General features: G+C 54.3%; 1 protein-coding gene across 2 annotated transcripts in view; it reads right to left on the bottom strand.

The window, feature by feature from the left end:
• BCL11B (BCL11 transcription factor B) overlaps window positions 1-24,380 on the bottom strand; it is a 92,474-nt gene that overhangs the window by 27,902 nt on the left and 40,192 nt on the right. The gene's annotated exons all lie outside the window — the stretch shown is intronic.

Genomic DNA, 24,380 nt, shown 5'->3' with positions numbered 1-24,380 from the left:
GGCACCTGGGTACCTCTTGATCTGCTGCCAGCGGCCTGCTCCACCCGCTGTGCACTTTGTCCCAGGCCCCCGACGTCAAGCTGGCTACTTGTAGAGCCCAGAAGTGTCTGTTCCCTCACACCCTGTGTACTGTCGCTCCCTTTGCCTACAGTGGCCTCCCATCCTCCGTGCAGCCTGGGGAAAGTCTTGGCCTCCCATGATGGTCCCTGGATGCATTGCAATGTTCCCTGGCGATTTACCTGGTGTCCTCCAGGGGCTGCCTCCCTTGTCCCTGGATCCCAGTGCCTAGAACAGTGAGTGGCCTGAGCAAGACCCTCCCCCACTCTGGACCTGGGTCTCTGGCTGGGGAGGGAGTCAGGCCAGACAACTCCCCACCCTCCACCCAGAATCCAGGGCCGCAGAGCCCGAGAGCTCTGGGGCAGGGGTGGCCACTGAAAAGCTATGTCCACGGAGAATCGTGTGGGGCTCCCTGGTCCCTGCCCTCGGCCGTCCAATACCACAGCCCACTTGGACAGGACAAGTGTCAGCTGCCTTTTCCAAGCCTCCAGCACGCCCAGGCACCAGGCTGGGCCCTTCCACATGTCATCTCAATGAACTCCCCATTTCCCAGAGGAAGAAACTGAGGCTCAGACATGGGAAGGAGGTTCCCAGCCACCGAGCAGGAAGGCAGCGGCTGCTGCACTGCCCACCAGCCCCGTTCTCGTCCCGGCTGCCCCAGCAGGCAGAACAGGCCTCGATGGCCACATGAGCACGGACCCGCCAGAGGGTCCACACTCGTCTCAGGTTTGCACCCGCAAATCCCACCGTCACGGGCGGAAACGGTGCAGGCATCCCCAGGCTCTGAGCTGGGGGGGGCATGCAGTTATAAAGGGACCCCCCCAACACACACACCTGAATGCATCATTACAGCGCAGCAGCAAGCAATTACCTCTACCCCTTGGGGCCGGATAAATCCTTTTACAGCACCCCTGCCCCAGCCCCTCTCACCCCTACCTTCGAGCCAACAGGCATCGCAGAAAGGTCCGGGGTACCATGTGGTCCTGTCCTCCCAGGCCGCTGCAGATGGAAAGGCTTCTTCCTCATGGTTTGGGCCACTGCCCCTGCCCCAGACTTCCAGGCTCTTCCTGGCCCCCAGAGTGTGGGCACAGTCAGAGCTGACCTTGGAATGGAAAAGGCCGCATTGGGCATGATGATGGGGTGTGCAGTCCCCATCCTGGCCAGTTGCTGCAATTAAGACCAATGCCCCAGCTGCGTGGTGGCGCCTGGTGAACTTTGGAGACTGGCTATTTCCCGGGGGTTTGGGGTGAAGGCAGAGGCTGAGGCTCCTATGAAGCCCCAGCTAGCCTGTACCGAGCGCCCTGAGCTCCTCTTGTCTGCCGTGACTGAGGGCATCTCGCCCTACAGTGCAGGGGGGATGGAGGCCCAGGGGCAGGGAGGCAGGTGGGGGACCCAGAACTTTGCTCCCCCTGCCCTGGCATTTCACCCCAACGGCGCACAGGTAGAGGGTGCATGGCGAACCCTCCCCCCAGGACTTGCTCCACAGATGTCCTGCCAGTTACCCACCGTGACCCCTCAGCTGCTCACTCAGCACATCCTCAGTGACAGGGCCACCGCTGGGCAGCCAGGAGCTGGGCATTGACATGCGTCTGACAAAAGTCCAGAACCTTCTCCCTGAAAGGTGACTTCCCTCTTTCCCTGCACCCAGGCAGAGGGGGAGCTTCAGCCAAAGTTGGGGAAGGAATGTTTCAGACTAAACTGAGCGCCAACATCTTAAGTTCCACCCTTGGGTCCCTGAAGGTGGTCACGAAGGGCATTCCTTGTTCAAAAATGTTAAAAACGCTAAAACCCGAAAGAAACTCATGAACTCATTCACAATAAGGTCACGTGGGCCATGTGAACACAGTTGCTTGGCTTGGTTCCTAATTTAAGCCCACCTGGTGTGACAACACCTCTTATCAAAGGTACCTGGGACGGGACAGGTGGGCCAGGTCCCAGACCTGTGGGCAGGTGTTCGGAAGATGCACCTCCATTAAATTACTTTTAAAGGGAGGCTGAAATGACCGTTACTTAAGGAAACGTGATTTTTCACAGCAGTGGGAGGGGGGAATTAAAACAGTTCCTTGAAGGAAGGGTAGGGCGGTCCTGGGAAGATGAGAGAGAATTCTGGGGCTGGTACCTCTGACGCTGCTTTATCCTCGGCCATTACTGCAGGGTGGTGTGGCCAGTGGTTCTTCAGACCCTAAAAATGAGCGTCCGGGGACATCCCTAACTCAGAATCCAGGGCCGGCTGGGACCATGGAGAACTCCCATCTACTCTGGGTGTCCCATGCAGGTTTTATACAGTTTGGGGAAATTCAAGGATTTTCCCAAAGGCTGCACTGCCCACTTCTGACAACAGTTAGTTAAAAGCAGCCACACTGCAAGGTGTCGGCTACACTGGCATCTAAGGAAAGGGGAAAGTCAATTCCCCGCACCTCCTGTGTGCCAGGTCCCGCCCTGGGAGCTTTACAAACCTCCACTTTCCAGAGGAGGAAAAGCAGCTCAAACATATGTATATCTTAGCAGTCCTCGCCCCCCTCCCAGCCTTTGGGGAATTAGGTCAGGAATAAGTAAACAAACTGAGAGGAACGGGGTCAGGGCATGCACAATCTTCTATTCCCATACAGCGCCTCCAACAATCAAAAGAAAATACCAGCCCAACTACCTCTTAACCACTGTGAAGCCATAAAGCCAGCCCCAAGGCCTTCCTTCAAACACCTTTCCTTTGCAGAACAAGTTGCTGAAGGAAGGTCAAGGTCACCCCGTAAGGGGCCGCCCTTTACAGTGAGGTCTCACAGGAAGGGAACCCGCAAGGCCAGGGCTTCCTGAACACCTGAGGCCAGGGCTTCGGGAAGGGAACATCTAAGCCAGCGAGGTGCATCTGCCCAGGGCTGGAGCCGGTGGCCTCCTCGACCCAATTCTCTCTCTCTAGGGACAAAGATGCCAAATGAGGTCTGGGGATGAGGAATAAAAGGACCAGACCCTCCACTTTATGTTCTGTCTCAACTTCTACCAGGGTCAGTATGAGAACCTGTCTCCGTTTCTGTGTGCTAAGTGCCATGGTGATCTGCAGTGTGACAGTCACTATTCCTTATCTCAGGGATCCTCAAACTACAAGCCTTGGCCTGGCTACCTGTTTTTGTCAATAAAGTTTTATTGAAACAGCCACACCCATTCAGTACACACTGTCCATGGATGCTCTTGCCCTGTAATGGCAGAGTTGAGTAGTTGCAACAGAGATGGTTGGGGCCCACAGAGCATAACATAGTTACTACCTGGACCTTTATCTTAGATAAAGCCCTGTCTTATCTAAAAAACCCTGAGATGAAGTCTCCCAGACTTGAAGTTGATGCAAAAATCTCTCTGTCTTGAACCATTATGCTTTGTTCCATAAGCAAATCAGAAGTCACCATGTTTCCCTTTTTGCCAAGGCTGCCAGGAAGCTCAGAGCTAAATTCTGTGCTCCTCTGCTGTGTAGTTTACTGGGATAACCTTTCCAATCGCTTGAATGTATGACTCCCATTGTTTCATCATTGCTTTAATGCTTCTGTTACTGGTTTACTTAAAGTAAGAGACTTTATATCCCTTTATTATCGATGCGGCTACGGTATAAATCATAAAGAGAAAAAGAGCATGAGGACAGGATGACACTCCAGCTCAGGGGTCCCTCTGCAACATGATAAGTCTTTGCAGACCCCGCTCTCGAATTCACCCAGGCAAGGGACCCCCCATTCCTTCCCTTCCAATCTCAACTCCCTCCAGCTGAGTCCTCTGGACCAGGAATTCCTGCGTGAAGCTAGGTGAGCTTCAGGTACTCGCTCTGGTCACTTCCAGTGCCCTACCTGCTTCTGATGGGCAAGACACTCATTCACTCAGACCCTCCTGGACAGTAAGGCCCACTTACATGCTAAGACTCAGAGACAGAAACACAAAGCTCAAAGCACAGTCCGTGCCCTGGGAGCCCCCCATTCCACACAAGAAGGTGATGGACTCAGTCCAGAGGTGTGTACTAAATGCCGCCCAGGGGAGCTAGTCCCGGAGATGCGGACGAGAGCTGGCTCTTTGGGAGTCAACAGGCTACCCAGAGTGCCTGAGGGGCTTGCCGGGTAGAGCGCAGCCAGGCCAAAGGGCAGAGGTGCCCAGGGCTCAGCAAGGAGCCCTGGAGGCCGAGCTCAGCCACCTGCCAACCACCACCAACGGGGTTCGGGCCTAGCGGTGTCCCACGGCTCCACCCAGAAACCAGGTGTGTGGGCTGGGTGACCCTGAGCCAGCTACAGATGTTTCCTGTACTCACACCAACGTCGCAGCAGCAGCCTTAGGAAGACGCGAGTACTTTACCAATTGAAGCTGCGATGCACGGCCTGGCTGGGTGGTGGAGCCCAGGGACAGCACTGGAGGGTGAGGCCAGAGGTCCCGGAGGCCGTGAAGCTTACTTACGAGGAGCTTACTTTCCCCTGAGCATCCCCAAGGGTCCTGACATTTAAAAGCAAGAGCTCAGGATCCAATCCCTCGTCCTCCCCAGCAGCACAGTTTGAACTTGAGCTCAGCTAGGCCTGCCACCCCTTCCCCGCTATGGAAAAGCCCAGGTGTCACTGGGGTGCCAGCCACAGGCCCTGGGACTTCACTGAGCCCTGGATCCCAGGTGCGGACAGGGATCTGCCCCCGCAGAGGCCAGCGTCTCCAGGGCCGCCGCGCCGCTAATCACCACACTATTTACCTGGAGTTTATAGGCAGTTGCTGCCACTGGCTGCTGGCAGGCTCTCATATTTACACCTAGCTTTCTCGAGGTCTCCCCAAGTGCGGAAGTAATAAAAGGGCCGTTCCTTCGCGCCGCTGGCGGGAGGCTAACCCAAGCAAAACCAAGCGCGGGGCTGCGTTTAACGAGAGGAAAGGGGCTTTCGGGCTCTCTCTGGCTCGACTTCAGGATTCCGGCTAACAAGCCTCCCTTGGGGGGTGACACGCCCAGCCGCCTCCATCCTGTCCAGGGAGGCTGGGGACAGAGCCTCTGCCCAGAATTCAGCCAGACTTGCTTGAAGCATTCCTGACCCAGGGCGCAATGGGGTAGCGTGAAGGTGTATTTGCTGAAGGACCACTCTGGCTGTCCATCCACCCATCCCCCAGACATCCGCAGGCCCCTTCAGTGAGCCAGGCAGGATGCTCACACCAGAGATACAGAAGTCACTAGACAAGGTCCCTGCCTCAGTCCAGAGAGGGGGACATGCAGGCAGACACCTACACTGCAGCCAGGCCAGGGCACCCAAGAGGAGGGAGGGAAGGCTCCCGGCAGGGAGCACGTCCCGGGGGAGCAGAGCACGCAGACGGCTGCACAGGAGGGAGGCAAATTCAAACCACATCTAGAGGGAGGAAAAGAAAGGCTGTGGCCTCGGAGACCTGGGATGAGCTTCCCTCTGCTGCTTCATAGCCGTGCGGTTCTATAGGAGAGCTTGACCTGTACCAGCCTCAGTTTCCACATCTGTAAGATGGGAGTGGCCACTGTGACGAGGATTCAGGAGGTATAGGATTGGAAAGACGGGGCCCATGGGTCCCCAGTCTCTCTCAGCTCACGTTCCTACTGGACCCCAAAACATACATCCTCAGCTGACATCAGCCGGGAATTCTCAGGTGACTGAAGAGCAGGCTCGTCTCTGGGGTGCAAACCCCTAGAGACCACGGAGACCATGTGACGGAACAAGCCGAGTCCCGAGCCAGGACCAGGTCAGCGCAAGGGCCTCCCCAGCCCGCGGCAGCTGGGACGAGCAGAGAAGAGAACCGGGCGGCCACAGTCCCGCACCCGCCCTCTAGGGCTCACAGTGATCTCAGCCAGGTACCAGAGAACACGGGTCCCCGGGGGCCGGGAGGGGAAACCTCAGCCTCGGGTGGGCCAGTGCCCAGCACTCCAGGCAGCCAGGCCAGAGCAAGATCTGGGAGGGTGAGGCACCCATAGCTCAGGTGAGAGGTGAGAGGCCTGGGGTTGAACTGGCCGGGTCAACCATCCTCTCTGCCTCTAAGTCTGTGACCTCACGCCAGGCCTTTCCTTCTCTGCATCCTCACCGCAACACTGGGCAATGCGGTCTGCTCCAGAGGGTCAGACTGGCTCCGGCACACACCAGCCCTCAGGGAGACAGCATCATTTTTACAACGGCTACACTTAAACCGAGGCCTCCCAACTACCTCCGCCCAATTGTCCAATGACTTGGAAAGACCCACAAGACGCAGACATTCCCCTCAAGGGCTGAGGACACAGTGCAAGGTGGTGTCTCCTCTCCTATAAATTCCCTCACGGCAAAGTCATGCCAGGATGGAAATGAAATTTCAACTTCTGGGCTGGTGTGATCAGTTAGTAGTGGCAGCCTCGCTTAGCCACTTAAGGTGCCCAGGCCCAAAGGACAGAGGTACCGTTATGGACTAGTAATAGCTGTCATAGGTACAGGAGGGGGCAACGGAGGCACACGTTCTATACACACCTGACCCCAACACATCTCTGGACAACAGCATGCCATTTCTTCAGGAAGAAACAAACGAACACAAGCAGAACATGGATTGTAGAAAATCGGAAAGCTGGGACAGCTGGTCCAAAAGGATGGCCAAGACCAGGGGAAGGAGGAAGAAGAGTTGCCCAGAATTCCCATAAACCTCTGAACTTTACCAGCAACAATAAACACAAGGCCACGGGTTTTCTACAGAGGTGTTTACTGAGAAGGTTTTCTCCAGGGAGAAATGACTGAGAATAGATCTCTCCCCTCAGCTAGCCACCTCCCTGGCTCTGGCCCCTCTGCTCTGGGTCTGGAACAGGCTCCCAAAGGCACCCAAGCAGCTCGTGTCCAAGGACCAGGAAACCGCCATCCTGGGGTCTGGGTTCGTGGCGAGGTGCGCAGGGCCATTCAAAGAGGAGACACAGGCAGCAAAGTCAGAAAGCCAGGACAGGGCACAGCTTCCCACAGGGGACAAGGAGGGCCAGGCGAGCCCCAAAGAGCAGCTCACACTGGTCTAGCAGGGGACACCTGGGTACTCCAAAGCCTGGGGCCTCCACACATAGGACATGAGAGGACCCTGAGGCAGGGGCCCGGCGCTCATCATCACCCCCTCTGCTCAGCTGTCCCCAGCATGGGTCATCATGGAGAAGACACCTTCCTCTCTACCAACAATCACAATGATCATCATAGGACAGTCAGTAAAGGTGCCCTTGCTGGGGCCTTCCACGTGCCAGGCCCCGTGCTTAGCGCCGTGCACACACTGGAAACTAGGTAACACCATCATCTCCTCCTAGTAAGTGAGGAATCCAGGCTCCAAGACGGAAGCAAAAGGCCACGGTCACCCAGTTAGGAAGGGGCAGAGCCAGGGCAAGCCCAGGCCTGGCAACTCCCCGGCAGGGTTCTCTGCCCGCCCATCTCTGCCCCTGAAAGCACCAGCACGGTGGCCAATACGCACCCGGAGAGTAAGAGCCGGGGTCCCCAGGAAAGCCTGCATTCACACACTAGGGCATCATTTGGGTCTCACTTCCTCTTGGTCCTGTTTCACTGCTCCCTGGCCCTTCACAAAGCAACAGAGCAGCTGACCGTGGAGCCTGGTCTTCAGGATGGAGGGCGGAAGCACCGTTCATGCACACACATGCACATGCGTCCATGCACGCAAACACACGTAGGCATGCACACATGTGGACACACATACACATACATGTACATGCGTGCATGCACACACACATGCCTCCTTCTGGATACTCAAGTCCATTGCCCTTACTCCCCAGGGTGACCTCCTTAACATAAATTAACCTGCTGCTGTAGAGTCCAAGGCTCTGACATGCTGGCCCACCTCTAACCCAGAGGTTCACTTGAAATGTTTACCCACCCTTCAGAGTCCTCCATCATGGGTTCCTCCGATCTAAACCTTTGTTTATTTTATGGGAAATTTAACGGGTAAACGAACTGCTTTTCCAGCCTGCGCTTCTCATGGTCTACACGGGCTTTTTCTTCTTACTCATAAAAAGAGAAAACTTCAACTTAATAAAGGTAAATGAACTTGAACCCCTGCCCACTCCTACTGCCCCACACGCATCCCCCAAAAGATGTGATGGTGCCAAACTCAAGAAACCAAACTCTGTATCCCATTCCAAACCAGGAGCCTTCCCCTATCCTGACTGCTGACTTCACGGGTCCATCCTCCCCACACGCCTTCCGTCTCTGTCTTTCTCAGATGTGTCCCTAAGCACTGTCCTCCTACCTGAGGATTCACCTGAGCGGTGGGTGGGCTGGAGCATCTTGTGGAATAAAGAGAAGCAAAATGGACCCCCCAAAAAAGGCTAAATTCCAAACATCAAGTGACGCACCCAAAGCCAGAGAGACGCAACTCCAGGTTGGCCTGACAGCTACACCTTACAGAACTCAAGTCTCGTATTTCTTCAATATGCAAAGCTGCTGTTTCCCCTGGCCCAGCAGAGACTTCCCAGACGACACTCCCTCCCTCCCTGCCCCCCTGCAAGCTGCATCTGGGGCCGAAGGTCAGCTTACCTGTTGCCCAGGCCCGTGGTGAGAGGATGAGAGGGTGGGAGGCACAGGAGACAACAGCCCAGGGGCTGACCCCAGCCTCACTGCACTCTTCAACCTCCCCGCCTGCTTTGGTTGCTTTCCCCCAAAGCAGGATGCACGGCCTTCAGACAAGAAGTCTCTGGGTCTGGCCCCTCCCCTCCAGTGACACCTCCCTGCCTTGGTTTAGGACTTGGGCATCGGAGGCTCCTGGGAAAGATATCCCAAATCTAGAGACCAGTTTTTCTTCTTCTTCCTTCCTTCCTTCCCTCCTTCCTTCCTCCCTCGCCCCTCCCTCCCTCCCTCCCTCCCTTCCTTTCTTTTTTTCCGTGCTGCACAGCTTGCGGGATCTTAGTTGCATAACCAGGGACTGGACTCAGGGCCGGGCAGTGAAAGCCCCGAGTCCTAACCACTGGACCACCAGGGAATTCTCAAGACCAGCTTCTTTGAGGGAACAAAACCTAGCCTGTCTTCTGCACCCTCACCTGAGCAGGAAACCCACCAGCAGAGGGGACCCTGGGATTCTGTGCCAGGGCCGGGCACGGAGCGGAGAGCTCACTGTACCCCACGCCCATCTGCTTCCAATTCACATGAGCAGACAGATATGGAACCCTTTCAACTGGACATTAATCATTCACAGCAATTAGATCCCCGAGACCTCGCAGAGGGAGTGCGACGAGCCCAGGAAGGAAGGAAGGCCCGAAGCGCTAAGTAGCGCGGCTGTGCCAACCTACGTGTGCCGACACAAAGGGAGATAAAGGCCCCGGGTTGCTCTCTCTCACCTGCCGCGTGCAAAGCCCCAACTGTGATCAGATGGCAGAGGGCTGCGCTGCAAAACGCTCAGTGGATTATTCTGCAGTAAGGTATAATTGGAAGGATTAACATGAAGGCGATGTTTCCCTTCCAAAAATTCGAGGAACGCCAAAACGACTCTCATCTGGTCTGGTATGACTCATGTTTTAATAGAGGAACTTAATTTTCACTTCTGAGGAATTTGGGCTCCGGGAAACATCGTCTAAGAAACACTCGTTTTGCTCCACCGACGAGAAGTACTGCCACCCCAAAAGTAAAAATAAAGGTCCCCCAGCCTGTCCCGTCTCCCAGAATCCACCGGGCGGAGCCTCCACACGCTGGGACAGAGCACGAGGTCTCAGGGGAGAGAGTGGGGCCTGAGGTCAACCAGGCAGGTCCTAACTTGGCGTGGTGGCCCTTCCCGTCTCAAAGGCACTGCTCAGGCCGGGCCTACCCAGAGGCACCTGGCAACACTGCACAGCAGCCCCTGGCATGGGACACTGTGTGGGCAGGATGTGAGCCTCCTGAAGAGGGACGGTCTCTATATCCCGACCCTCTGGCATCCTCCGCCCAGCAGCAGTGGCTCCCAGGAGATCGCGCCCCAGGACACTGACTCCTGCCCCTGCCTGAGGCTGGCCCTCACGCCCAGCAGGGGCCGATGGAACCAGGGCTCAGAGGTCAGGACAACCTGTCACCACCCACCAGCTGCCTAATTAGTGGAGGCAAGATTCCCTACCTCCGTGATGAGACATCACAGAAGCTCCAGAAACACCCATCCCTTCCCAGACCCCGCCCTCCTCGCACCACCCGTGTGCCCACGTCCGTGTCCCTGCCCTGAGCCCCACAGAGACCTTGCCTCCCAGGGACCCTCCAGACACCCCACCCCACTCCGGATTCCAACAAGTGTTGAGTTTTACCTAAAAACTGAACCCACGATGAGCATCTGGGGTGCAGATTTCTTGCAACCAGCAGTACCTGGCAAGCCTCTGCTTTTCTGCCTCTCTACCTTCCCAGCTGTATTTTCTTATTTACATGGCCTCCAGCAGGTCCCTAGCGCCCACAGCACCTAGCTGATGGACGGTTCCTGAAGGGGAGCAGGGATCATGGGGGCCGGCTTGAGGCCACAGCCCCCGAGTACCACCGTCACACCACGGAAGAGCCCCACAGGTGAGAATTTCCCATCAAGCATTTCTGGACAGAGGATGCTCCAAGATACCACCAATCCTCAGGTGCTCAGCACCGCATCCTGGCAGCTCTGTTATCTGACTGGCCGCAGCAGGAGTCCCTTCTCTGTGCTGCGCACCCTTCACCAAGGCTTCCGCAGGACCCGACGGTGACCGGGATGGCGCCTGCCACCCCTGCCCCAACCCTGCAATGGAGAACAGATATCCAGATCCCCTCCCCAACTCATCCCCACCTCTGCTCCGGCCAAGGGAGAGGCGCTCATTTATAAGTTGCAGATACTGTCACCCACCATTCATCCAAATGTGTCAGTTACATCCCATTAGACAGTAATTATTTTTTAATTAAAACTAAGAAAACTGGCATGCCTGTGCCGACTTTATGCATCTGTTATGGGTTAAAATAGCTTTTAAAAAATGTTTCGGAGACCGCAGTCTATTGTGGCCATGGCCTCTGCCAAAGAAAACGCAAGCTTGCTTATTTTCTCTGTGGGGCGCGACAGCGCCTGTGTGTGCCGGAACAGAATCGGCTGGCCGTGAAAAGAATTCTAAATAAAACACAAACATGGAATTTGGCAACGCCACAGAAGCAAGCTTAAGACTAATTCCAGCATGCGGACGGCTCTCACATAGTAAGTCTGGCTCCAGCATAAATGAAACCAGGCACTGTAAAATACCAAGCAAGTTGGAGTTTCAACTTAAAGGGACAGAACGCTGGTTCCAGGTATAAAAGCTTATTAAGCCGGCTCACACTGGCTCCATAAATCCATAGGTTATTAGCTGTTTGCTTTCAGCCAATCCCTCCTTAAAGAGATGCATATTAGGAGAGAGAGAAAGAGAGAAGGAGAAATGAAAACCATCACTTTGCACTTGACTTTTAGTACAGCCGTTCTGGAAATACTGTGTTCATTATCTCAATTAGAGGAGAAAGACTGTCAGACCTCAAGTACACACAAACCCAAAAGGGAGGGGAAGGTGAGGGAGGGCCCGAGGGATGCAAGGTAGGAATGCCCATCGCACTGGAAAGATGAAAACGGTCCCCCCCACCCCGAAACCAGAAACATCAGGGGGCGGGACTCGGCCACAGGGGGAAAGCCATGTGGATGCTGGAATACCCCCACCCAGGGAAAGAGCAATGGTAAGGATTTTGATAATAATTATAGCAACAATAAAAATAGTATAGTAATACCTGCTACTGTGCACCACCTTTCATATACCAGCTGCAGCTGAAGGTGGTATAGTATAACAGGGACAGTTCTAAAGTCTAATCAAGTGGTTAAGGGCTCTGAAGTCAGACTTGCCTCAGTTTCCAAATGTGTAAAATGGGGATAACAGTGCCTTCCTCACAGAGCTGGGCTGCTGAGGATGCAGCCCACGGTAAGCATTTAGCAAAGCACCCCTGTCAGAGTCGGGACTTGAACTCAGCCATCCTAAGGCAAAGCTGGCAGCCCCCTGCCACACTCTCCTGGGCAGGGCACCCACGGGACTGGCCAGATTTTCCAGACTGGGAACTGCGGGCTCCCTCTGAGATTGGGGTGGGGCAGGGGCCGCAGTCTCCCCCAGAAGGTACTGAGAAGGCCAGTTCATCCCCAGAGAGAGACTTGCCCTCAAAGGCTTCAGCGGACCTCAGCGCTGAAACATGATCGCACACACCGCAATCCAGGAAGAACTGCAAAGTTCAGGGAAGAAAAATAATCAGAAGTGTCTCCACCATAAACACCCGGCACTGGGCGGAGGTGCAGGTGGGGGAGGGCCCTGTTCTGTGCTGACAGTGCTTCCACACCACCACACACACACACACACACACAACGCGCGCACACACACATGCATACATACATGCATATGTGAGTGTATGTATACACTCACATATACATACACATGCATGCATGTACAGACATATAAACACATGCACTCACATATACATACAAAATACACGCACATGCGTATACATACACATGCATGCACAAATACACACATTCATACACACAAACATACACTCAGATATTAACACACAAACACACCGGGCCTCCTGTTATGGGGTCTGTGCCAGGCCCAAGGACCTGGCAGAGGCAATGGGAAAAACCAGGGAGAATATTACATGAGGCGATGTTTTGCTCCAAATGAAAAAGCCATGGAATGTTTTCCCTCAAGTCTTGGTTATTTCTTGCAGGTCCACTCAGACCCGGCTCATCACAGCCTCGCTCAGAGGGAAGCCCTGACCCTCCTGGTCCCGGAGTTAAACCAGCTTCAATCCTCCCAGTGGACCAGGTGTGGCCACAGTCAGGCCGCTCAGGGACTACCCTCCCAGCAAAGACATGCGCGGCCAAATGGGGGTTCCTGACCCTCTGACCCACCCCCGTCCCCACCCTGCTCCACAGGCTACTGCACCCTGACTTGGTGACATCATACATGTGCATCTTCCTGAAAAGATGCTCGACGTCTTAGAAAATGCAGACTAAAAATACCCCTGGCTTCTCAGAGCCGGTTTACAAAAATAATTACATTTTCTTAAAAAAAAGTAGATTATAGGCAAGTATGTGTCCGGCTATTTTTAGCTTCTATTCAACTCTACTAATTTTTTCTCATAATAATCATTGCAGACTTTTTTTTTTTTAAAGCCACCCGCCTCTCTGTTAATAACTGTGTTCTGACTTGGCACGGGGGATTGGGAGGGAGGGCACACAACCTTCCGTAAACCATGCAGGTCTGAGTGCTGCCCAGAGGTGACAGCGTATGAGAATCACCGAATTCCTGGGGAAAGGAACATGTGGCCATTCCTTCGGAGACCAGCTCCAAGTTCAACCCACCACGCATTTGGGGGACTCCCCGCGTGCGCCTGAATCTGTCCCAGACCTCAGGAGTTCACAGAGGGCACCGAACTGGGGTTCCTGGCCTGGAGGGGCTCACAATCCAGGAAGGGGTATGTCATGGGTTGAATGGCGGCCCCCCGAAATGAAACACCCATAACCAAATCCTTAGAATCTGTGAATATGACCTTATTTGGAAAAAGGGTCATTGCAGACATAATTAAGTTCAGAATCTGAGATGTCGCCCTAGATTACCCGGGTGGGCTCTAAATCCAATGACAGTTGTCCTTTTAATTATCCAGGAGAGAAAACAGACCCCCAAGGAGGAGGCCACGTGACCATGGAGGCAGAGACAGGAAGGATGCAGCCACAAGCCAAGGCATGCCCGGAGCCACCAGAAGCTGGAAGAGGCCAGGGGCAGATTCTCCCCTTCAGAGGGAGCACAGCCCTGCTGACATCTTAGCAAGGTTGGCATGATGACCCCCAAGCAGAGGCAGATAGGAGAGGCTCAGAGAGGGGCAGCACAGGCCCCGGGACACCAGCCAGCCTTAACCTTGCCCCCAGGTGTCCCCACTCTAAATACACTTTCTGCTGAACTGAACCCAAATCAACGCCCTGAGGACACAGCAGGAAGGAAAGTGAAAACAGTCCATTTGCAAAATTTTCTTCCCCTCAACTCTCAAGCTAGTGAAATGTTTAGCTGACAGCCAAAAACCAGCATCTGGGAGATGGGGCCATGGTGGGGAAGCATTAACAAGAGAGACTGATGTTAGAGACCCTGAAAGGAACTGAAGACACTGGCCCGTGACCAGGGCCACGAGCACCAAGACTGAGTCACAGTGGGGGCCGGTTCCACGCCGGACGCTCAGGCCTATTAACCACATACCCTGGGCCAGCTGGTGTCCACATCCCTGAGACTCAGATTACCATATGGTCCAGCAATTCCACCCTGGGTATTCACCCAAAGAACTGAAGGCAGGGTCTCCCACGAGTACGCATACACCCACACTCCCAGCAGCACTATTCACAGTAGCCAGAAGGTGGAAATAAGCCGTGTCCATCACAGGAGGAATGGATCAACTCTGGTCCAGCCACACAATGAATATTACTCAACCTTCAAAAGGAAGGTATAACCTCTATGGGAAAAGAATCTGAAAAAGAATGAATATATGTATATGTATAACTGCATCACTTAGCTGTATACCTGAAACTAACACAACATTGTAAATCAACTCTACTCCAACAAGAAGTAACAATTATATTTAAAGAAAGAAATAAATAAAAAGGAAGGTGATTCTGACACACGCTGTAACCTTGAGGACCTAATACTGAGTGACACCAGCCAGACACCAAAAAGACCGTGATTCCACTCATAGGAGAGCCCCAGAGTGGTCAGACTCATAGAGACAGGAAGTGGAGTGAGGGTTGTGGGCTGGAGTTGTGGGGGGGGGGGCGGGGATGAGTGTTTAATGGGGACAGAGCTTCCATTTGGGGTGACAAAAAAGTGCTGGCGATGGATGGTGGTGACTGTACTTAATGCGACTTGACTAAAAAGGGTTAAAATGGTACGTTTCATGTTTTGCATATTTACCATGATAAAAAATAAATAAATTCCAGCACACATAGGCTCAAACCGTTGCGAGAGGGCTTCCCTGGGGGCGCAGTGGTTGGGAGTACACCTGCTGATGCAGGGGACACAGGGACACGGGTTCGTGCCCCGGTCCGGGAAGATCCTACATGCCGCGGAGCGGCTGGGCCCGTGAGCCATGGCCACTGAGCCTGTGCGTCCAGAGCCTGTGCTCCGCAACGGGAGAGGCCACGGCAGTGAGAGGCCCGCGTACCGCAATAAAATAATAATAATAATAATAATAATGTTGCGAGAAGGAATCGGTGCAGATGATCGTACGCAGCCCGTGCACACAGTGGGCCCTCAAGCAGTGGTTCCCTTTACTAGTAAAGCAAGAATAAAACAAGGCGCTGGTTAATAAAGCACAAGGAAACTCAAGACGAGGGTGCCTGCGTCAGCGCTGCTCACATACAGCTCCAAGGGCGACTCAGGCACCCGGGGGCCTGGTCCCGCCAGCCACTCCTCACCTCTTATGAACAAAGGCAATCATTAAAAATGTCTGGACTTATGGAAAGACTCCAACTGCCCCTGTCTCTGCAGGTGGTGACTCCGTTTTTGCATTAACCTCCCTGGAGAAGTCCCGAGACCTCTGATCCCTTCCGCTGAAATCATAAAACACAGGCATTCTTATCACCCCGAGCTGCTCTGTGATTCATAACTTGCTCCTCTCCCTCACACCTGCCAGGTACAAGGCCAGCAGGTGGGCAGTCTGGGAGCCAGAAAGCAAGAAAAGGAGCAGGCTGTGGTTCCCAGACCCAAGGAGACCCGGGTTCAAATCCCACCTCTGCCGTCTACCAGCTGTGCAACTTCGGGCAAGTCGCATCACCTCTCTGGTCACAGTCTCGTCACCTGTGAACTACAGAATAGGTTGCCTTCCTAAGGGAGAAGCTTACATGTGTGGGAAGGCCCCTGCAGAGAGCCTGATGCACAGCGGGGACACAAAAATGACGACCAGGCCATGACCCGGTGGCCCCCTGCTGAGTGTAAGGACGCTGATGGGAGAGGAAATCACGGTCGATACATCACCCACCCTGACCACACACCGTGGTCACACACACCCCCACCCCGGGCTCTCGGTTATTATTAAATAACACCCAAGGAGGGGGTGGGAGTGATGGGCAGGCTATGATTCCCCGCAGGTATAACGCCGGGCAGCTCCGAGCAGCTAAACCCCACACAGAGGGACCCCTGCCCGCCAAGGGTGTCTTCCCATCGCTTTTTGGATTAAATTGGCCAGCCTTGATTATGTTTGGATAAACTTTATTTCATGGTTTAGATTATTTGGGTTTGATTGTGAAATGTGTACAGTACACAGCCCCTCTGCCCTGACCGGCCCTGGGGTTTGAAAAGTCAAGTACATCTTGTTCCTCCCACCAAAAAAGCAACAAAGAACACCTCCAGCTGTAAGGACGATGAAAAGTTGGTTTCTCCTGAAGGAGGAGAAATTGCTTCTAGGGAACTGTGTATGAAAATGAGATGGGAACAGCATGCCCTGTATTTCTTCGGCTTGCTCTCACAAACGTGAACACACCTTTTCTGGGTCTTCGTCATCCACCAGCACCTAGAGGGCTCGGCCAGCCCAAGCACTGGGAAGACCAAAATAGGGATATAAGTCAACCTGGTGTGTGAAGGAATCTGAGGTTGGTTTAATGATAAAAGCTTTTCCCATGTTCCAGGCCTCTTCATCAATGTCACAACTTCCCTCTGGTGGTCTGAGGGTCCAGAAACACTCTGTGTCCCCGCAAGTCACTAACAACTCAGACCCCTTAGGGGCCAGCCGGGACTACAGAAGGCTCACTGGGTCAGCAGGACCCCTCCTGGCAGGTACCCACACCCACATCTGTCACTGACCCACGCCTTGGAAGAAGCCTGTTCCCTCCGCCAGCCTCACCTTCTCCATCAGGAAAATCCCAGTGGTCCTCGGGGGCCCTCCCAGCTCCCGCAAGCCCAGTTGTTTAACTTCCTTTAAGCAGAGAAAGGCATCATGGGAGCGTGTACCTCGCACTCTGTGCTCCTCCACTCCCGTGAGCTCCTCTAGGGCAGAGACCCCAGGGAGCTCATTCCTGGATCCCTGGAGTCCAGCCCAGATCAGGCACCAGCATGATCAGTGAAGGAAGGAAGATGCAGGGGACTCTCCCAGGGTCGTGTCCGAATGTGGTCTGGTCTCTCACGGGTGAGCTGCTTTTCTGTTGCCCGCGTCTGAGCCACCAAGCAGCCCAACGTGAAGCCGGAAGGGAGAGCCGAGAACACGACTTCACAGCTGGCCAGACCTGAGTTCCGATCTCAGTTCTGCTGTTTGTGTGCTGTGTGACCCCCGGGGCATTGCTTGGCCTCTCTGAGCTCCAGTATCCTCATGAGCAGAAGGATGGAGCTGCCTTTCCTTACAGGTGTTATGACGACGAGTGACTGAGTGAGGTATGCAAAGTGCCCAGGACAGTGCTGGGAACTAGCAGGCCCTTTAGACACGGCGGCAAGTCTTAGGAGCAGTGATGGCGGTGGGCCGTCCTCCTCTTTCATTCATGCTAAGAACACCTCCCAGGCAGGACTTTCAAACAGATGGCAACCAAGTCATCATCGAGGTACGGGGCACCCAGGCTTTTCGACAGCCCAGCCTTCTCCTTCCTGCGCCCCCACTTCCCTTTGCCTCTGCTTCCCCACGTGCTGGTGATCAGCGGTGGCCACCCCAGAGGGGAAGCCCATCAGGGGACCCTCCAAGGCAGGGATCAAGAGTGGATACTTCTAGTGTCCCCATTTCCCAGACGGGGAAACTGAGGCTTGGAGAAAGAAAGCAGCTGGCCCAGGGTCACATATTGACACCTGTGCACCTTGAGAACAAGGACTAAGCACGGTCCCATCTCTGGAGCTTCCCACAATGCCTGCAGCTCTTCCGCCAATATGTGTCCACTATGGCATTTAAGTTCAAGCATAAATCCAAGCCACAGAAGAGATGCCCAGGAAGAGATGGAGCTGCCAGCGATCAGAGCACAACCACAGAATGTCTCAAACCTGGGGTGCACAGAGGCAGGTCCCCACTGCAGATGGCAGAACTGGGGGCCCGAGAGGCTAGGTACAGGGCTCCCCAAAGCAAAATTTCTCTCCGTTGCCAAATCTAACGGCACGTTTCACATGGCTTCAGCTAGACGATGAATTTCCTTCTCCAGTCTTCAATATGAACTCAAGAGGGGCAGTATAGCCTAGTGGGCAGAGCCCGGGGGACTCGGTCCAAGCCGGCTCTGCCCCACACACCTTGTGGTCTCTTCCCCACTCTCTGCCTCGGTGTCCCCATCTAGACAATGAAGGGGTTGGGTGAGATGATCTCTCGGGACCCCTGATCCTAGATCGTTTAAAATTAACTCAAGCCGTCAGGTCACCAGAGGCGGACCCATTTCTGGACCATCCCATCCAAGCAGAGGGCGCACAGCCTCCTCTGCCCCTTTCGGATTCCCTTTCAAGCTGCAGAACGTGGCCGCCTTGCTCTGAGATCTCTGATGTCGGTGGCCAGTGCTGCTTCTTCACATCCACTAACTGCTTTAAAGCGCTGCACCCGGCGCTGCATTAAAAATTAATTACACATGCTATTTTATTGCCAGTGCATAATGTAATGAGCACCAGCTGTGCTAAACAGCCAAACTCCTTTTTAAGACAGCTATAAAAAAAAAGAAAGAAAGAAAGAAACTGCACTTCCAAAGGCCTCTCCTGTCAGAGCAGAAAAACAGCAACATCTTGTGCGGATTTGAACAGAACGCTTTGATTTAGCTCTGCCTTCAGAACGTCTGAAGGGCCGGCTTGCAGAGGGAAACGGAATCTGGTGAGGCTGCACCGGTCTCCACTCCGGGATGTTGCTGGGACCCCCCTTTTATCTAAGGACAGTCATGCGGGTAGGTGCCCCTGCCCCCCACTAGGCAGCATCGCACTCCTTCTGGCCCCCAATCCCCGTCTGGCGCCCGGTGGTGCTGGAGGAGATGTGAGTCTGCAGCTCTGGCGGACAGGGGACTTTTCTGGAGTCCACCCAAGCCCTGCCACCCTCTGTCCCGGGAGCCTTGCAGCTCTCCATGGCCTCTCCCAGCACTTCCTCCGATTACTGAAGGAGGTGCCTGGGTTCTAAAGGCAGGTGGTCAAGGGCAGCCTCTGCAGCAGCGTGATTCCAAGAAGCCAGCAGACACCAGAGCAGACTCCAGGAACCACTGATAAGCTGGACCCACAGCCCCTTGCACGATGTAGACACCGGCGCAGGGCGTACAGACGACTCTTTAAATTTTTAATAATTCCCCTGAAAGCCCTTCCTCCACAGCGAGCCAACCACCATGGCGCCTGGGACCTGGTGAGCCCAGAAAGACCCCACAAGGAATGGGACTTTGCAGAATCAGGAGAAAGGCAAGGGAGTGTCCGGAACCTTCCCCGAAAGAGTGCTTCTGTCCACCCACACTCACCCACACTCACTTCTCTTCTTCACCCCATACTCACCCCTCCCTCCAAGGTCTCCATGGAGGCCCCCACGCCCCACCGGAGCGCCTCTGCACCCCCTGCCCCAGACTGGAGGCATATGCACCAGCAGGGGCCTGGAGAGCGTTGCCATCTTGGGCCACATCGCCCTGCGGCTGCCCACTGATCCTCCAGTGTCAATCAAACCCAGACCGAAATGAAACTACGGCCTGCTTCTTGTTCTGGTATGAAATGTGCAAAGCACAGACCATATCATTAACATAAAACTTCCAGAAATAAGACCACTTTCCAGACAGACTGTATTAATTGCATCAAGCTTCCACAGCTAGGGTGGTCTAAGCTACGGCATCCCATTGGAAGGATTCGGTTATAAAAACCAACGCAAAATGAACACTGGGATATAACTGAAAGAGGAGAAAACGACAGATTCTACTGTGAAATCCTACTATGTACTTACAGGTATTCTTTTATCTTTATTGTCCCTTTAACCCATGCCAAGACACCCCAGACTAGTTAAATAACACAGCAAGCACAATTTCAGTAGAAAAGTAAATTGAATTTAACTTTACAAGATTGCCCTGTGATTTCAGCATATCCTAATGACTGCAACTGACTCCTTCTATTAAATCCAAACACTTCACTTCCCCGAGCCAGGATCCTGTGCGTTCTTGCTGAAGACCTTGAACTTCACCAAGCGCATGTATTAATCATCATGGCTGATGACCATTTGCGGCTTTTAAATATGCAATGAAGTTTCTCCGTTCCTTTTCCACTTCCCGATGCTGGTACATGATCTGAGCCAGCCAAGAGGCTAAATGCCTTTAAGAATGGAAACTAGGGATCCAGCTTGATTCCAAACAGAGCCGAGCAGGTAATGATATAATGATGTGAAATCCATCCTGCTCAGGCATGAGTCAGAATGTCTGGAGGGCTCACTCAGCAAGAGGCATTGTTCTCAGCACCTGGCGTGTATGACCTCAGCCAGTCCTCAGAACAAGTCTTCAATGACCCCCATTTTACAGGTGGGGAAACTGAGGCAGAGGGTGGAAATGACTTGTCCAAAGTCACAGAGCCATACAGGACTGAGCAGCCTTCACCCTGCAGTCTGATACTCTGATGACTGCCTCCCAATGGTAGAAACCTCAGAATAGGGAAGGGTTCAGGGGTCCAAAGCCCAGTGGTTCTCTGAACACCCCACCCCTGCCTTGGGAACCCCCGCCAAGTCCCATACCCAGGCGCCCCTAGCATCTCAGGAATCGACACTGATCAGTATGTTATCAATATGAGGAGCCTCGTTCTTTTGTTTGTTTTGTTTTGTTTTGTTGCGGTACGTGGGCCTCTCGCTGCTGTGGCCTCCCCCATTGCGGAGCACAGGCTCCGGACGTGCAGGCTCAGCGGCCATGGCTCACGGGCCCAGCTGCTCCGCAGCATGTGGGATCCTCCCGGACCAGGGCACGAACCCGTGTCCCCTGCATCGGCAGGCAGACTCTCAACCACTGCGCCACCAGGGAAGCCCAAGGAGCCTCATTTTTAAATGCTACATATGTACCACACACACGTGTGTATGTGTGTGTGTGTATACATATATATATTTACACAAGGGGAAACTGAGGCCCACAGAGGGGAAATGACTTATTCAAGGTCACTGGCCGGGTGGAGTAAAGGCCAAGACCACAGCCTTAGACTTTTGATTCCCCGGGCACCTTGGAGAAGTTCCTACGTGGAATTTCTCAGGGTAGAAATTTCAGTTTCCAGGAACACCGCAACTCAACAGAGTCAAAAAGCAAAGGGGGCTCCCCTGGTGGCGCAGTGGTTGAGAGTCCGCCTGCCGATGCAGGAGACACGGGTTCGTGCCCTGGTCCGGGAAGATCCCACGTGCCGTGGAGCGGCTGGGCCCGTGAGCCATGGCCGCTGAGCCTGCGCATCCAGAGCCTGCGCTCCGCAACGGGAGAGGCCACGTCAGTGAGAGCCCCGCATACCGCAAAAAAAAAAAAAAAAAAGAAAAGAAAAGGAGACCCCTCCTTCCCACTGTGACCATCAGAAGGAGATCTGGGGTTGGGGTCCTGGGAGGCGGGGCTGTTTGGGATGCCGCCAGCCGGAAAGGTACACAAACACACATACCTGTGTGGTTTTCTCCCCCATAATATCACATCCGTCTATAAATAACCTCAAGTGCATTCACGGGCATACAATTAACCTGTGTGAAACACAGTTACATCAGGGTTTTCCATATTAATTTGAAGAGACAGGTTCAGTGCATCCTGATCTGAAAAGGGACAGAACAAAGTAAGGACAGCGGCCCCTTTCCATCTTTACAGAGGACCGCTTCTTCCTAACGGGTTACTGGGAATTTAATGGCTCCATTCAAACTACTAATTAAACAGGCACTAAAAACACTTTAGCAAACAGCCCAGTGCCAGGGACAGAAGCCACATAGGGACCAAAACCACTGGAATAGGATATTTTCAGGTACTGAAACTGATCTGAAAATACGATGGCACAACCTGGTGCAGGCTAATTACCGCAGACCCATCGATGAGAGATCAGTGCCGGCGATCAGGGTAGAGCGTCGGAAGCTGAGGGTCGGCCCCTTAGCAGGTCAGGAGGAGAGGTCCCAGGGACCCCAGGAACAGACACAGCCCCACCTCACTCCCCTCCCCAGCACTGCCAGCGAGCATAGGGGCTGTTCGCGGGCTCTGAGCCCTCACGGCATCAAATTCTAAAATCGAAGAAGGCTCTAAGCCAGGTGAGCCAACGCCAAAGGTGAAGCAGGTGCAGGATGAGTGACCCAGGATCAAACCCCACCTCTGCCCTTCCATCCCCTCCCTACAGGTCCCCATTCCCACTCCACCACCCGGCCCACCAGACTGCAAGCTGCAGGAGGGCTGGGACCTGCCATGATGGACCGCACTGTGGTCTGCACAAGAATGAATGAATGGGGGGTTCCCCGGCGGTCCAGTGGTTAGGACTCCGCACTTCCAGTGCTGGGGGCCAAGGTTCGATCCCTGGTCGGGAAACTAAGATCCCACAAGATGCGCAGTGTGGCAAAAAAAAAAAAAAAAAAGAATGAATGAATGAATGAGTGAACAAATGAAGGTGAGCCTCATTTTCTCACCTGTAAAGTGGGGACAGTAAACCCACCTCCTAAGGTGGCCGTGAGCATTAAATTCAAGAACGCACACAAAATGCCTAGCACAAGGCAGCACACAGTAGGCCCTCAATTCACGGTCCCTACAAGGAAGCGGGTGGCACTGTGGCTGAGAGAGTGACTGGGTGAGAACGTCCCCAGGATGTAGGCAGAGGCATGGGGCTCAGCGGGAAGAGGGGTGGCCTTGTCGGGAGGCACCCTGACCACAAATCCCAGTTCTGCAACCTGGGCCCAGCCCCTCACCCTCCCCAAGCCTCTGTTTCCCCATCTGTAAAACAGGGGTGTAACAGCTCCTGCTCGGCACCACAGCTTCTAAGCAGAGCCAGAAGTTAAGCAAAGTGGAAAGTTAAGCAAAGCCCCAGGCACTCCACTGCCAGGGAGAGCGTGTTCCCGCACCACAGAACTTAACCAAGTCCAGTCATGAACGCTCAGGCTGATCTTTGACAGTACGGCCCCCCGAGTGGTTGCAGGGCTGCAGCACTGATTACAGGAAGCCATTAGAGCAGGGCAGCCACCCAGACGGAGTAGGCATCCCACACTCAGCAAGCAGGGATCACAGCACAGACCTGCGGAGCTGGGACCGGAGCCCCAATCACCGTGGGCACCCAGGCAGCCCGGGGCAGGGAGCCGGCTTCTCTGTAAGCTGTGCGGACTCCTTCCCAGGTGATTCAGTCTTTGCTTTGTGCGTTCAAGACACAAGCCCAGTACCTATGATGTCACGATCTGTCACAGCAAGGGGTGCTGAAGGCTGCAGGCCACCCCACAAGCAGGAAGGCCCGGGGAGCTCTTGACCCTGGAGCTGGGCCACCTGTGGCCCTCTGCAGAGCTGTGGCTCTAACAGGGACCATCCCTTGGGACAGCTTCAATTAAAAGCAAAACCTGCCCAATAAACAGTTTTCCTTTTACCACTCGAGTCAAGAGAAAGCCTGCAACATACCCGGTGAGAAAGCAGGGACACAAAGAATCTGCCCCGGCTCGGCACCCACCCTCTCCTCTCCCGGCCCCTGCAGGACATTCACCACCACCGGTGTCTGTGTCAGCATCCTGGTTCCCGTGACCTCAGTGCTTTTTGCATCAGGCTCCGCAAAGATACTGGGCAGGAGAGGCTGGAATGAGAGGTCCCTGCCTGCAAATTCCAGGGACCCCAGGCCAGAGCAGGAGTTTGGGTTTTGCTTGGGGAGGGAGAAGGGATGTAACAGAGAGCAGGTCGGGTCGCCACACTGTGCTGTCTGCCCATCTGTATAATGGGCAGCCACGCCGACCTGGAGCTGGGCGCTCAGCCCCGCCCCCTACCCCTACCCCCACCCCCGACACACCCCACAATGTTTCACTCCCTCCCAGAGCCGAAGCTAACAGGCTCCTTCAGAGAAAACTTTTTTCTAAAAGTTAATGGGCAACACATTCTTGCAAAGAGAAACTCAGCATTTTGGACGGCTCCAGGGATGTACACAGACAACCAAAGAATCTTCTCCTAGCCATGAGCTGGGGGTGAGGGTACTGGTTGGGGTTGGGGAAGGGGGGGCGGCAGTGGCGAGGGCAGAAGAAAACCTCAGATGTTAAGCGTTATCCAATTAAACTTTAGCTAAACAGCCCAAAGAGATGAAATTTGGGGGCTGGGGGAAGGCGTTCTGGGAGTGAGACCTCAGAATGGGTGGAGGCACGGGGGTATCTCCTGACCAGTGGGGACCAGGGCACCCGGGTACCGCTCTGCCGACATCCTTCGCCATTTCCCCGGCACCTCCCCAAAAGTGCCTTCTGGGGTGCAAGTTGCACGTCTCCCCTGGGTCCCCACCTTGCCCCAGCCCACCTGGGAGAGGCAGCCGC

Source organism: Lagenorhynchus albirostris, chromosome 1 (assembly GCF_949774975.1).
Source record: "Lagenorhynchus albirostris chromosome 1, mLagAlb1.1, whole genome shotgun sequence".
In the NCBI taxonomy this organism is placed as follows: Eukaryota; Metazoa; Chordata; class Mammalia; order Artiodactyla; family Delphinidae; genus Lagenorhynchus; species Lagenorhynchus albirostris.
This window is presented reverse-complemented; position numbering and strand designations above follow the sequence as displayed.